The sequence below is a fragment of the Thamnophis sirtalis genome, unplaced genomic scaffold (assembly GCF_051295495.1).
Source record: "Thamnophis sirtalis isolate CommonGarterSnake01/CBP01778 unplaced genomic scaffold, rThaSir2_p1.2 scaffold_2, whole genome shotgun sequence".
NCBI classification, from domain to species: domain Eukaryota; kingdom Metazoa; phylum Chordata; class Lepidosauria; order Squamata; family Natricidae; genus Thamnophis; species Thamnophis sirtalis.
This window is the reverse complement of record NW_028261382.1, coordinates 15503440-15516972: the sequence shown is the minus strand read 5'-3', so window position 1 is coordinate 15516972 and position 13533 is coordinate 15503440.

The following is a 13533-nucleotide window of genomic DNA, read 5'->3' as shown; positions in this document are numbered from 1 at the left end:
GTATAAAGGTACTTCGAATTTATTGCAGGTTGGAAATATGAACAAGAAGAGTCATTTTATCATGCTTGGTATAAAAATGCTTGAAAATGTTGGGCTCAAAATACATACAGTAATTCAGAGGATTTTAAAGATTGTCATTCAATTGAAACCAGAGCTTTTCCTCTTGAGATTGAGAGATAAATACTGAGAATAGAGCCATGAAACACTGTTTTCACTGCAACAAATTATATTGTAATGCACAATGATGGAAAGATTGGGCAATACATCCGATGGAGGAATGGTTAGTGAAGATCACAGAACTTGCTGAAACGGTTAAATTGATTTGTTTGATTAGATAAAAGACAATATCTACACCAATACCTGGTGACAGGAAACCCTTTATGGACGTTTTGCTTAGAAAAGAAAAAAAAACAAGATTAATAACTGATGCTAAAAACAGCAAAACACCCCATTACAATATCAAACATTTGCAAGAGTAAGAAGGCTATACATAAGATTTCCTTCCTTCCCACCCATCCGATCCCTCTGCTGTTTTGATGCCGGACATGATTTCTTTCCTATACCCAGTTGATGATTCCTTAGTTGGAATTTAATTGAGAGACAGTCAGGCAGCTGTGAGTAAATAATTGCTGCTACCTGATTTGCAGGAACCAACACGTGAAGTATAATTTAATCCTTATTTGGGCTGGGCTTTGATTTGATCAATGCATGAAAGATCACAAGATACAGACTAAAAAGTTAGAGTTTTATGAATGAACTAGAGAACAGCAATGAAAAGAAACGATATAGTAACATCTTTACCCATTCTGGATTTTAATGACTGATAGTTATGACCCCGTTGGTCCAATTTCATCCTGTGAATTAATCCCCTTTCCTGCTTCCCCGCCATTTTGTTTTCCAAAGGTTTTAATCATCTTGCTTGTTAATGAACTTCTGGAGGTTGGAAAGTTAGCACATTACCTTGTGCTTTCTAAGATTTTATTGATTTTCTATTGTTAATATTTTTTAGTGCTTAATAAACATCATGTTATCTGGGTTTATGTAATTGTTTAACAATACAGATTACATTCTTAATCTCCACCTCTTTTTCCCAACCACTGGTAAAATAAAGTCCACATTTGATAACCTATCTCTTCTTTCTGTTTAATCTTCTGTCCATTTCTGCACAATCTAGTATCTTCCTAATTAGTTCTTCGCCTCGTGGTCTTTCTTCTTTTTTCCAATATTGTGCAAATATAATCCTCATTGCTGTTAAGACGTGCAATATTAAATATATACTTTGCTTATCAGGTTTTTCTGAAGTTATATCTAATAAAAACAGTTCAGGTTTAAAATCTACATGTTTTCCTATCATCTTTTCTAACCACTTATGTATTTTTGCCCAAAACGTTTTTGCTTTAACACAAGTCCACCACATATGTTAATCCGTGACCATTTTTGGGTTACATTTTCAACATTTGCTAGGCATATTTTTAAACATTTAAGCTAACCTGGCAAGTGGTAAGTGCCATCTATAAAATATTTTATATAAATTTTCTTTGTAAGAAGTTGCCATTGTCAATTTATAGTTCCTTTAATTCCATAAATTTATAGTTCCATAAACTTTGCCATTTCTCTAGTTTTTTCCCCATTTAACCACTGTGTCTTTTATTTGTTCATCCTCCATTTTTAAATTTAGCAAAAAATTATCTACCTTCTTAATTAATTTTTCATCAGAGTTCAACAGTGTCTTATCGAATGGCATTTGTCCTTTATTGAAGCCATACTTTTTCGTATCTAGATTGTATTTGCATTCTGTTCCCTTAAACCTATGAGCCATCTATCAGCTGAATAGACCTTCTTCTGTCTAATTCTGTTTTAGTCAGAATTAGTGTTCATCTGTAATGTCTACAAAAGCGGACAATGAACAAACCTTCAGAACCACTTTCTATTTCACTCCTTTTCTTTTTGTTTTAAAAGCACTTTTCATTCCATTTATGGAAACATTTGCCAGTTTTGCTCAGGGTAGAACAAACTTCCCCCTCCCTTCCTTCCCATCGGCTAAAAGAAGGAATTTCTAAAGTTATGTACTGTGTGAAAATGGGGGGGGGGAGTATTTCCTTCCAGTAAACCACATGTAGGATTTCACTTTTTGTCATCTTCCTTTCCAAATGGGAAACTCCTACATTTTTTAAACATTTCCTCAGAGTGAAAGTATTTCACGCTGCAGAAATTCAGCTTATCAGGCATACAAATGTTTTCTCAGACAAATTAAAAAAAGACAATAAAGATGATCCCATTTACCTACCCTCATTCACCAAGGAATCATTCAGTGGCTCATAAAACATTCCACCATGATAAAACACCCACTGCGAATGATTAAAAAACCTTGACACCTTCAACGCCAGCAAATGAATCACGACAATCCAGACTCCTTATTTTTAAAAATGGGGCACACAAGAAGGAATACAAAACCTTTGCCAGGCCAATTCTCGAATACAGCTCATCTGCCTGGAATCCACACTGTATATTGGACATTAATACAATTGAACGAGTCCAGAGATATTTCACGAGAAGAGTCCTCCACTCCTCTGCTCACAATAGAATCCCTTATGCCACCAGGCTCGAAATTTTGGGCTTAGACAACTTAGAACTATGCTAATTGAGGTCTGACTTATCTACTACAATGTCCTACCTGTCAATGACTACTTCAGCTTCAATTGCAATAATACATGAGCACATAAGAGATACAAACTCCAGATAAACTGCTCCAAACTCAATTGCAGAAAATACGACTTCAGCAACAGAGTGGTCAATGCCTGGAATGCATTACCTGTTGTTACATCCTCAAACCCTCATAACTTTAACTGTAAACTGTCTACCATGGACTTCACCCCTTTCCTAAGAGGTCTGTAAGGGCGTGTGCTTAAGCGCACCAGCATGCCTACCGTCCCTGTCCTACTGTCCCCATTTATTCGTACCCATTTCCTGTGTTCATGTCCATGTTTATATTTATACCTGCTATCTCGTACATGTTTGACGAACTAAATAAATAAGTAAAAGAGGAGATTTTTCCAATGCTCCTCAGTGTGCAGCACCCCAAAGCAGTGTTTTATTTGCCAAACTCCGTTCTCCCGTAATGAGCAAGTGTCTGCTACCTATTTTCCATTGTGCCAAAACTTTTACAAGACTTTTGTTTTTTCCGCTCTTCTCCTCTCCGCACCCCTTCCACCCTCATGGCACATGGTCCAGGCTAGTCTGGTGGACAACACACACACACACACATGCTCCTTTCTCCAAAGACTCTGAGCTGTCCCTCGTTAGGGGAAAGTGTTAGGAAGTAGCTGAAGTGAGAAATGAGCCTGCAAAAGCTCGTTGTCCTAATTAAACTTTGTCAAGGAGAGTGACAAGACGCATCAGAGGGGAAACAATGTGAACAGTGTTTGAGAATCAGCCTTAAGCTGGGAAGGGCTTTTGTCCCCAGACAAAGGCACTTGTTTGCATGTATTAATGTCCATTAAACCTCATTGAGTCCAGGTGCAGTTTCCCCTTCTCCTCCCTCGGTTTTTCTTCAACCACTCATCGATGGTCTTCTCCAAGTTGATCCACTTCCTTTACCAACACCGAAGATACTTGAAACTGGACTGGGTGGGAAGAGGCAGGAGAAACCAGCTCTTTGTGGGGGAAGGGTCTAATATCAAAGGAACTGTCTTAACAGAGTAAAGATCTTGATGTAAAATGAATTGTTGTTATTGTTTCTGTGAGCCCAGCATGTGGGTGAAGGCATTCACAAAAACTGCCAATGGTTAATGAGAAGAGAGGGTAGGAAAACCTTCATTAACATGGTCAATTGTTGTTGATGTTGTTGTTAGTTGCAAAGTCATGTCTGACCCCTTGCAATCCTGTGGACAACTTTCCTCCAGGCCTTCCCGTCTTCTACCATCCTCTGGAGTCCATTTAAGCTCACGCCAACTGCTTTGGTGACTCCATCCAGCCACCTCATTCTCTACTGTCTCTTTCTTCTTCTGCTCTCAGTCTTTCCCAGCATGAGGCTCTTCTCCAGGGAGTCCTTCCTTATCATTAGGTGGCCAAAGTACTTGAGTTTCATCTTCACGATCTGGCTTTCTAAAGAGCAATCAGGATTGATCTCCTCTAGGACTGATCTCTTCTAGGACTGAGCGGTTTGATCATCTTACAGTCAAACATGGTTAATATAATCACCCAAAGCAGTTTGTAAAAGGCAGCAGGAGATTCAAATAAGAGTTTGCTTGTTTCTTTGATTGATTGATTGATTGATTGATTGATTGATTTAATTTTAGTCTGCTGCAATTGATTGACTCTTGGTGGATTACAAACAACAATTTCTTCATGAAGCATTTGCAGAATCCACAGCTTTAATTAGATAAAATAGCTCAAAGTTATCCTCATGATGTTCAAGATGTAAGTTCAAAGTAAAGAAACAAATGACACGAAATGAATGACTAGATGGTCCTTTCAGCTATCAAAAGCCCAAACAGCCCTCTTTCATAATTTCTTAAAATTTAATGTGTACTTGCATTTTACTGGGAAGAGTCTTCCAAATTACTGGAGCCCTAGATAAAGCATCTAGGAATGCCCACTTCCTGCTCCTTCTCTCCAAAAATGGGGAACTTCCAGGAAATTTGTTATTGTGGGGTCCTGAGTGTGCCCTGAGCTTATGTTCTTGCAGACGTTTCATTACCTAACTAGGTAACACCATTGGTTCAAACTTGTAAGGAATGGATCAAAGCTGAGTAGAAGAGATGGTCTACAGCACCATACCATTTAGGGCTCTAAAGGTCAAAGCCAACACTTTGACTTGCACCTGGAGATGAAAAGGCAGCCACTTCAGAGCCTGGAGTGCTGGTGGCATGTATTTACCAACCACTGGTCTCTTACATTCTGGACTAATTGATGCATCCAGATGGCCTTCAGAACATAATAGGTTTGAGTGCCTTAATAATCTAATCCCACATAAGGCAAAACAAACTTGGATTGATGCATGCTGAAAGGGAGTGGGAGTCAGCACCCAGTCACCTTGGGGGGGGGGGGGACAGATAGCGTCCCAGGGTAAATGGCAGCCCTGCAACCTCTCACGACTGCCCTCTCTCATTAAATCTTGGGGCATTTCCATTTTCCTTGAACCTGCTGTGCACCGGAGGAATGCTGAAATGAGGACCTTGAGGGAAATTCCCAATTAATCCCCGGATTGAACTCTGAACTGCTTCTGTAAATAAACAGTGATTGGGTTGTGCTAGCTGTATAAGGGGAGAAGTTTCTCTGCGAGGAAAATAATAGGAATGCAAAATCTAACCCAATGAAAAATGGCCTTTCTGTTTGTTTATTTATTTATTTATTTATTTGGTACCCAGGTAGTCGATGGTGAAGAAAAAAATTATTGGGATCATACTTAGGGCTAGTGGTAATTACAAGGGCAGTAATTACATCTGTCTGTCTGTCTGTCTGTCTGTCTGTCTGTCTGTCTGTCTGTCTATCTATCTATCTATCTATCTATCTATCTATCTATCTATCTATCTATCATCTCTCTAAATGGCTGTGTGGCAGTTTGTCTGTGTGTGTGTTCCAGCATAACTCTGGAACGCCTTGAGCAATTTCAACCAAATTTGGTACACAGAAGATTTACTCTCTGGAAACAAATACTGTTGGGGGGGGGTAAGACACCTCTAACACCCCTCAGTGTGTGTGTGTCCATGTGTGTGTGTTCCAGCATAACTCGGCAACGCCTGGGCCACTGAAATGAAAAGGACTGAATTATATCTATAGTGTCAAGTCACAGTACTTTTGACAGTGATAGTGTGCATTTTGGATTCAAGTTCTGTTAAGATACAGCCTGTTGTGCCTAAAAATGGCTTCTACTGTACAGCACTGTGGAGTTACCGTGGAAACGGCTTCACAGAACTCCACAAGGTGGGTCCCTCTACTACAGGATTGGGATAAACACATACACAGGCTGTGCCGGGTTATCAGCTAGTTATATATAATGTATAATGAAGAATAAACAAATGAAGGCAAATATGAAGGATAATGTCGCGGGACCCAATGTGGATCAGTCACCGGGACCAGACGTTTAGTCTTCCGAGATTTTGGATATGTGCTGGAGCCCATCCTCAGGGAACCTCTCTCTCATCAGAATGTGTGCTTTGGGTTGTGCATGATATTTGTGCATGGTATTTATATGGCACCTGGTTGTGTGTAGCTTTTTAGTTGTTGATTGGGCTGTTGATGACTGGCTATTAGGTCATTGGCTGTTGTTCCCTTGTGCTGCCAAGCCCTAAATACTTGATAAGCTGGGGTTAAATTAAGACTCCTGTGGGCTGACGAGGGGCCCATTTCTCAGGCTTTAATCACTTCCCTGGCTGTTTTTGTGCCTGTTCTTCCGACAATCTTAGTAGCAACAAAATTGAATATGTGCAATTTTTTTATTGAAAAGGCTTCCAGTAAAGAATAAAGGGCATCTCCTCTTTCTATTTCTTAAGTACTTGGAAAATGTAGAGATAAATCTCCCCGTGCAAGATTCAAAAACAACTTAAATGACATCGATGGTACAACATGAAGTGTAGAGAATTTCATTTTCTTTTCTTCTCTTCTCTTTTTCTTTTTTCTTTGGCAGGACCATATTTGCACTCTTGGTTGTACTTACTAACTTCTAAGTAAATCCCAATAACGGGTTGAGGATGATACTTTCAGGGCTCAGAAGCTAACTGGGTTCAACCCTGATTAGTTCTTGGACAAAATCCTCCAGGGAATGCTAACATTATCACCTAGACAGCAAAGCTGGAAAAATGTGCTCCAGAAGGTGACAATATACTAGCTAGTCCTCAAATAGTGACTGCCTCATACAGTGACCATTTGCAGTGATGACATTAATGAGAAAATAACTTTATGACCGATCTTTGCATTTACAACTTTCGCAAGTCTATAATACAAAGGAAAACTGAAATTAGACCACACGCATGATTCAATTCAATTGATTACAGTCATAGACCAGAGACCAGAATGGAGCGGTGAAGTGGCCTAGAGGTGGAGCTCTTGCCTCACAATCAGGAGGCTGTGAGTTCAATCCTAGGAAGAGGCAGATATTTTTCTCTCTCTGGACACACTTAGAATATATCTGCTGAACTAAACTCTGCATTGGTGACAGGAAGGGCATCTGACCATTAAAACACTTGGCTAGCTACATTCAGTTGCCCAGACTTCACCCCACAAGGGATTATGGGTTGTTAAATGATGATGATGATGATGATGATGATGATGATGATGATGATGATAGACCAGAGACCAGAAGAAATAAAAACACTCAGTAAATATATACAATTTAAAATTCTAGTATAAAGTAATACATAACAGCTAAAATTTATAATCAAATCCAGCCTGTCAATTATACATGGTCTAACTATACTAAAATTACAATCCATAAATTGTGAGAAAACTAAAAAGGAAAGGAATAAGGAGGGTTTACCACATTTGTTGTATAAAATAACTAGGGTGGATTAGATACATGTTTCTGATGAATCCCTAGTGGTCATGGTTGTGGTTTCACTTAATGACTGAGTGACTGGTCTCAATTGTGGTCATTATATAAGGACCATCCACACTAAATCTGGATGGTGTTGTGGCCCGCTGGCAGCCAATGGAGCTGGCCGCAGAATCGGACAGTGAGGAGGTTGGGGAGGAACATTGGCCAGTTCTGGAGGCTGGGGAAAGCTCATACGAGGGCTCTGCGTCAGAGGCAGAGAGGGAAGCGAGACAGCAGTGAGGCAGAGGAACAGCTGGAGCCTGTTCAAGTGTAGTGCATGCATGCGCAGAGGTGTCGGAGGACAACTAAGAAAGCAGGGTCGACTTAAGAGTAAAGCCACACCTGATTGGCTCCTCTCATAGGAAAGAAACAAGAAGTGAATGGGGAGTGGGCCTTTACAGAAAACCATTCATTCATTTGGCCGGTTCAAGAGTGGAAAGTTCAGCTTGTGATTATAAGCGACTCAGTGCCAAGTGTTGCCTTGCCCTGCCTTATGGAAACTAGTTATCTGGCAGCGCTCCGAACGAGATAAGGTTCGTGTGGATAAAGATTCCTGTGAAAGACTGTTTGCTAAAGCCTTGCTGACTGTGAATGAAAGGAATTCACAGTCATGTAAATAAAAGAGGTTTTGCGGGGACCGAGACTTTGCTCCTTGCTTTCTAAGGAAGCCTGGGTCAGAACAAAATACATACAGAAGTCTCCATGGACCTTAGAAACGGAACATAACTGAAGCATCTCTATCTTGTACCAGCCAAAAGATCACATGTGATCTCAAAAAATAAAGAGGGGGAGCAGGATTGACTTCAGTTTTACTTTGATGGAAACGCCAAGGAGAGTGCAAATCTGGCATAAATGGTTAGAAAAACATCCTGGAAGACGGGGATGGGGGGCACTGACCATTTCCATGAGATTGCTGGGAAAAGCATGTGGAGGTGTCCATATAGAGTCACCAGGAGGTCTATTCAACTTTCAAAAGCCTTTTTTTAAAAAATGGCAAAGACTTCAACTGTTAATCATGAATCATGTGCCCCTAATTGGACTTTTGAAAGAAGCAAGGACAATAGCCACCTTCTCAGGACCCATGGCTCATGGAGATGCATTGAAACAGAACCCAGCACCTTGAAATCCTCAATGAAAACTTGCCAACGTTAGCTAAAAGTGAGTTTCTGCTTTTGGATCCGAAGGGCTCTACACTTTTAGCCTTCTGACCATCTTCTGTTTTCTAAAAGCTTCAAAAAAGTACAATCCCCTTGCTCGCTCTACAGAAGCGTTCCAGTGGTGAACTTCATATTTTTTTTGCTACAGGTTCCATGGGCGTGGCTTGATGGGCATGGCAGGGGAAGGATATTGCAAAATCCCCATTCCCTCCCCACTCCTGGGGGAAGGATACTGCAAAATCCTCATTCCCTCCCCACTCCTGGGGGAAGAAAACTGCAAAATCCCCATTCCCTCCCCACTCCTGGGGGAAGGCTACTGCAAAATCCTCATTCCCTCCCCACTCCTGGGGGAAGAAAACTGCAAAATCCCCATTCCCTCCCCACTCCTAGGGGAAGGATATTGCAAAATCCCCATTCCCTCCACACTCCTGGGGGAAGAAAACTGCAAAATCCCCATTCCCTCCCCACTCCTAGGGGAAGGATACTGCAAAATCCTCATTCCCTCCCCACTCCTGGGGGAAGAAAACTGCAAAATCCCCATTCCCTCCCCACTCCTAGGGGAAGGATATTGCAAAATCCCCATTCCCTCCACACTCCTGGGGGAAGGATACTGAAAAATCCCTATTCTCTCCCGACTCCTGGGGGAAGGATACTGTAAAATCTCCATTCCCATTCCACTCCTGGAGGAAGGATACTGCAAAATCCCCATTCCCTCCCCACTCCTGGAGGAAGGATACTGCAAAATCCCCATTCTCTCCCCACTCCTGGGGAAAGGATATTGCAAAATCCCCATTCTCTCCACACTCCTGGGGGAAGGATACTGCAAAATCTCCATTCCCTCCCCATTCCTGGGTGAAGGATACTGAAAAATCCCCATTCCATCCCACTCCTGGGGCCAGCCAAATATGGTATTTGCCAGTTTTCTAAACTACTGAAAATTTCTGCTACCAGTTCTCCAAAACCTGTCAGAATCTGCTTGATTTCCCCACTGAAGCGTTCCCCACATGGAACCCTTCTGACATTTTAAATTGTTCCTTGGCGCGCTAACCATTTATGATATGAGTTTAATGTATGCCACTTTAAGTAACGGGGGTTGCGATGGCTCAGCAGTTAAAGAGACTGAGCTTGTCAGTTGGAAAGCCGACAGACTGGGTTTGAGACCTGAGCACTTCAGAATAGGGTGAGTTCCTATTACCTATCCCAGCTCCTGCCCACCTAGTGGCTTGAAAGCATGCAAATGCGAGTAGATAAATGGGTACCACTTTGGTGGGAAGGTAACAGCATTCCATGCACCTTGGTGTAGAGTTCTGCTGGCCACGTAACCAGAAAAGTGTCTTTGACAACTTAGCTGGCTTGTCTAAGAAACAGACATGAGTACCACCCACTAGAGTTAGACACAACTTGTGAGGGGAAACTTTTATCTTAATTTAACTAATAGTACTGAGGAGGAGGAGGAGGAGGAGGAGGAGGAGGAGGAGGAGGAGAAGAAGAAGAAGAAGAAGAAGAAGAAGAAGAAGAAGAAAATAGAAGAAGAAGAAGAAGAAGAAGAAGAAGAAGAAGAAGAAGAAGAAGAAGAAGAAGAAGAAGAAGAAGAAGAAGAAGAAGAAGAACTACCCCTTGGATAGTCTCATTAAGAGTTGGGGTTGATACAGGTAGTCCCTGACTTTCAACAGTTCATTTTAGGACCATTCAAAATTACAACAACACTGAAAAAAAGTGACAGGACCATTTTTCACACTTACAACTATTGTAGCATCTCCATAGTCACAGGATCAAAATTCAGACACTTGGTAGTTGACTCATATTTATGACGTTTGCAGTGTCCGGGGGCCATACGATCCCCTTTTGTGACCTTGAGTCAAGAGAGGTCAATTGGAAAGTCAAATTCACTTAACAACCATGTTAATTTAACGGTGGCACAGTGGTTAGAGTGCAGGACTGCAGGCTATTTCTCCTGACTGCCAACTTTCTGCAATTTGGCAGTTCGAATCTCACCATGCTCAAGGTTGACTCAGCCTTCCCTCTTTCCAAGGTGGGTCAAATGAGGACCCAGATTGTTGGAGTCAAGAGGCTGACTCTGTAAACTGCTTAGAGAGGGTTGTAAAGCACTATGAAGTGGTATATAAGTCTAAGTGCTATTTCTATGATCAATTCCAGCGATTTACTTAACAATTGTGCCAAGAAAAGTCATAAAATGGGGCAAAACTCATTTCATAACTCAATTTCATAAAGAAAAAACCGACCCTACCGCCGCGACAACAGCGCGGTGACAGAAGGGCGTTCTACATGCTTTGTTCTTTGCCTCCAAAGGTAGCCCTCCTCCTCCAGCTGACAGCGGCAGCGGGCACGGGGCAAAGCGGGCTGCCCAGCAGCAGCAGCCCGCGGGATGGGTCCAGCACAGCCGCGGGGGGCAGCAGGAAGCCTGCGGGGGGCCCGAGCGGGGCCGCTGACGCTGGCGGAGGAAGACGCGGCAGCGGCTGAGGCTCTCCCGGGGCCGGCGAAGCGGGCTTGCCCGGCGGAGGCAGGCCGCCCTCTTCTTCCTCAACAACATCTCCTTGGACGGGTGGCCGCTGCCGCCGGGCAAGCCCGCTTCGCCGGCCCCGGGAGAGCCTCAGCCGCCGCCCGCCCTGCCTCTTGCTCCGGGGGAGGCGCCGGCGGCGGAGGCCACCCATCCAAGGAGATGTTGTTGAGGAAGAAGAGGGCGGCCTGCCTCCGCCGGGCAAGCCCGCTTCGCCGGTCCCGGGAGAGCCTCAGCCGCCACCGCTGCGGCGTCCGCCGCCACCGCTGCGGCGTCCGCCGCCTCCGCCAGCGTCGGCAGCCCCGCTCGGGCCCCCCACGGGCTTCCTGCTGCCCCCCGCGGCTGAGCTGGACCCTTCCGGCGGGCTGCTGCTGCTGGGCAGCCCGCTTTGCCCCGTGCCCGCTGCCGCTGTCAGCTGGAGGAGGAGGGCTACCTTTGGAGGCAAAGAACGAAGCATGTAGAACGCCCTTCTGTCACCGCGCTGTTGTCGCGGCGGTAGGGTCGGTTTTTTCTTAGCGCTTCAGACGCCACGGATTTGCCTCCGCACTTATGTCGGTGCGGATAAGGGCATCGCGGTTTTGTGGTGGAACCGGATTGCCATCTTCAGAAATGTTGTAGGGTCTCCCATTTGGGACGGGGGGTGGACTAAATGACCTACAAGGTACCTTCCAACTCTATTCATCTAATCTAATCTGTTTTCCATTGTAACTGCTGAATATAGGAAGAGCTGTAAGTTTTGCTTCTGAGCTGATGCAGAGTGTCTTTTGCATCCTTGCTGAGAAGCAAAATAATAACTCCTCAACTTCAAGCAAGAGCAACATTTGTCTCTCCAGGAGCTGAAATTAAGAGCCTGAGAATCAGGTGGTATTCAGGAGGTTCTGACCAGTTCTGGTGAACAATTAGCAGAAATTTTGAGTAGTTCGGAGAAACAGTAAATACCACCTCTGGCTGGCCCCACCCCCATCTATTCTCTGCCTCCCGAGTCCCAGCTGATCGGGAGGGGATGGGGATTTTGCAGTACCCTTCCCCTGCCACACCCACCAAGCCACACCATGCCCACCAAGCCACATCCACAGAACCGGTAGTAAAAAAAAGTTTGAATCCTACCACTGCTGAGAATCCTTCTCTTCATCCAACTATATAACAATAGCCCTTAGACGTATATAAAGGTCTTATAGCCCTCTCTAAGCGGTTCACAGAGTCAGCCTCTTGCCCCCAACAATCTGGGTCCTCATTTTACCCACCTCAGAAGGATGGAAGGCTGAGTCAACCTTCAGCCTGGTAAGATTCGAACTGCCAAACTGCTGGCAGCCGGTGATCAGCAGAAGTAGCCTGCAATCCTGCACTCTAACCACTGTGCCACCACCACTCATATAAAATGAAATATAAAATGCTCTTTGGGTATCTCTGCACAATTTACTGCACTTGGTTTGCAGTAAATCCAGCCAAAAGATTTAGGCCTATGCCCGTTTCAGATGGCAGGTTTCCTGAGATCTTTGTCTGAGTCCATGCCTACTTGGGACCTGGACCAAGAGGGAGGGTCTCTTCTTAAGAGGGAAAGGGACTTTCAGCACTGAGGAGGAGCCTCCTGTCCCAGACTCAGAAAGCAGGATATGTATTTTCTGCACGGTCCCCTCTTCTCCTTGCCTTGTTTTCTTCTGATTGCTCTGGTGAAAGTTAGTTCTGCCTCAGATAAAATGTGCTTCTGACATCCAGCCCCCAGGCACTGCCTGAGTCACCTATCCTGGAAGCGGATTCCGGACAGATTCTTTAAGGACAAAGGTGGGTTTTCACTCTAACAGATTTTTTCTTTCTTTCTTTTCTTTCTCTTTTCTTCTTTCTTTTTCTTTCTTTCTTTCCTTCCTTCCCTCCTCCCTCCCTCTTTTTCTTCCATTCTTCCTTAGTCTCTCTTTTCCTCCCCCTCTTTTCCTCCCTCCTTCTCTCCTTTCTTTTTTCTTTCTTTCCTTCTCTCTTTCTCTTTCCTTCTCTCTTTCTCTTTCCTTCTTTCCTTCCCTCCTCCCTCGCTCCCTCTTTTCCTTCCATTCTTCCTTAGTCTCTCTTTTCCTCCCTCCCTCCCTCTTTTCCTTTTTCCTTCCTTCCTTCCAGAGGTGGGTTCCTACCAGTTCGCACCTATTCTGTAGAACCAGTTCGTCAAATCTACCGAACCGGTTAGAAGAGGTTCCACCAGTGGACCCGGAAAGCAGGCCACACCTACAGAAGAGGTTCCAAACTTTTTTGAAACCCACCACTGCTTGCTTGCTTGCTTGCTTGCTTGCTTGCTTGCTTGCTTGCTTGCTTCCTTCCTTCCTCCCTCCCTCCCTCCC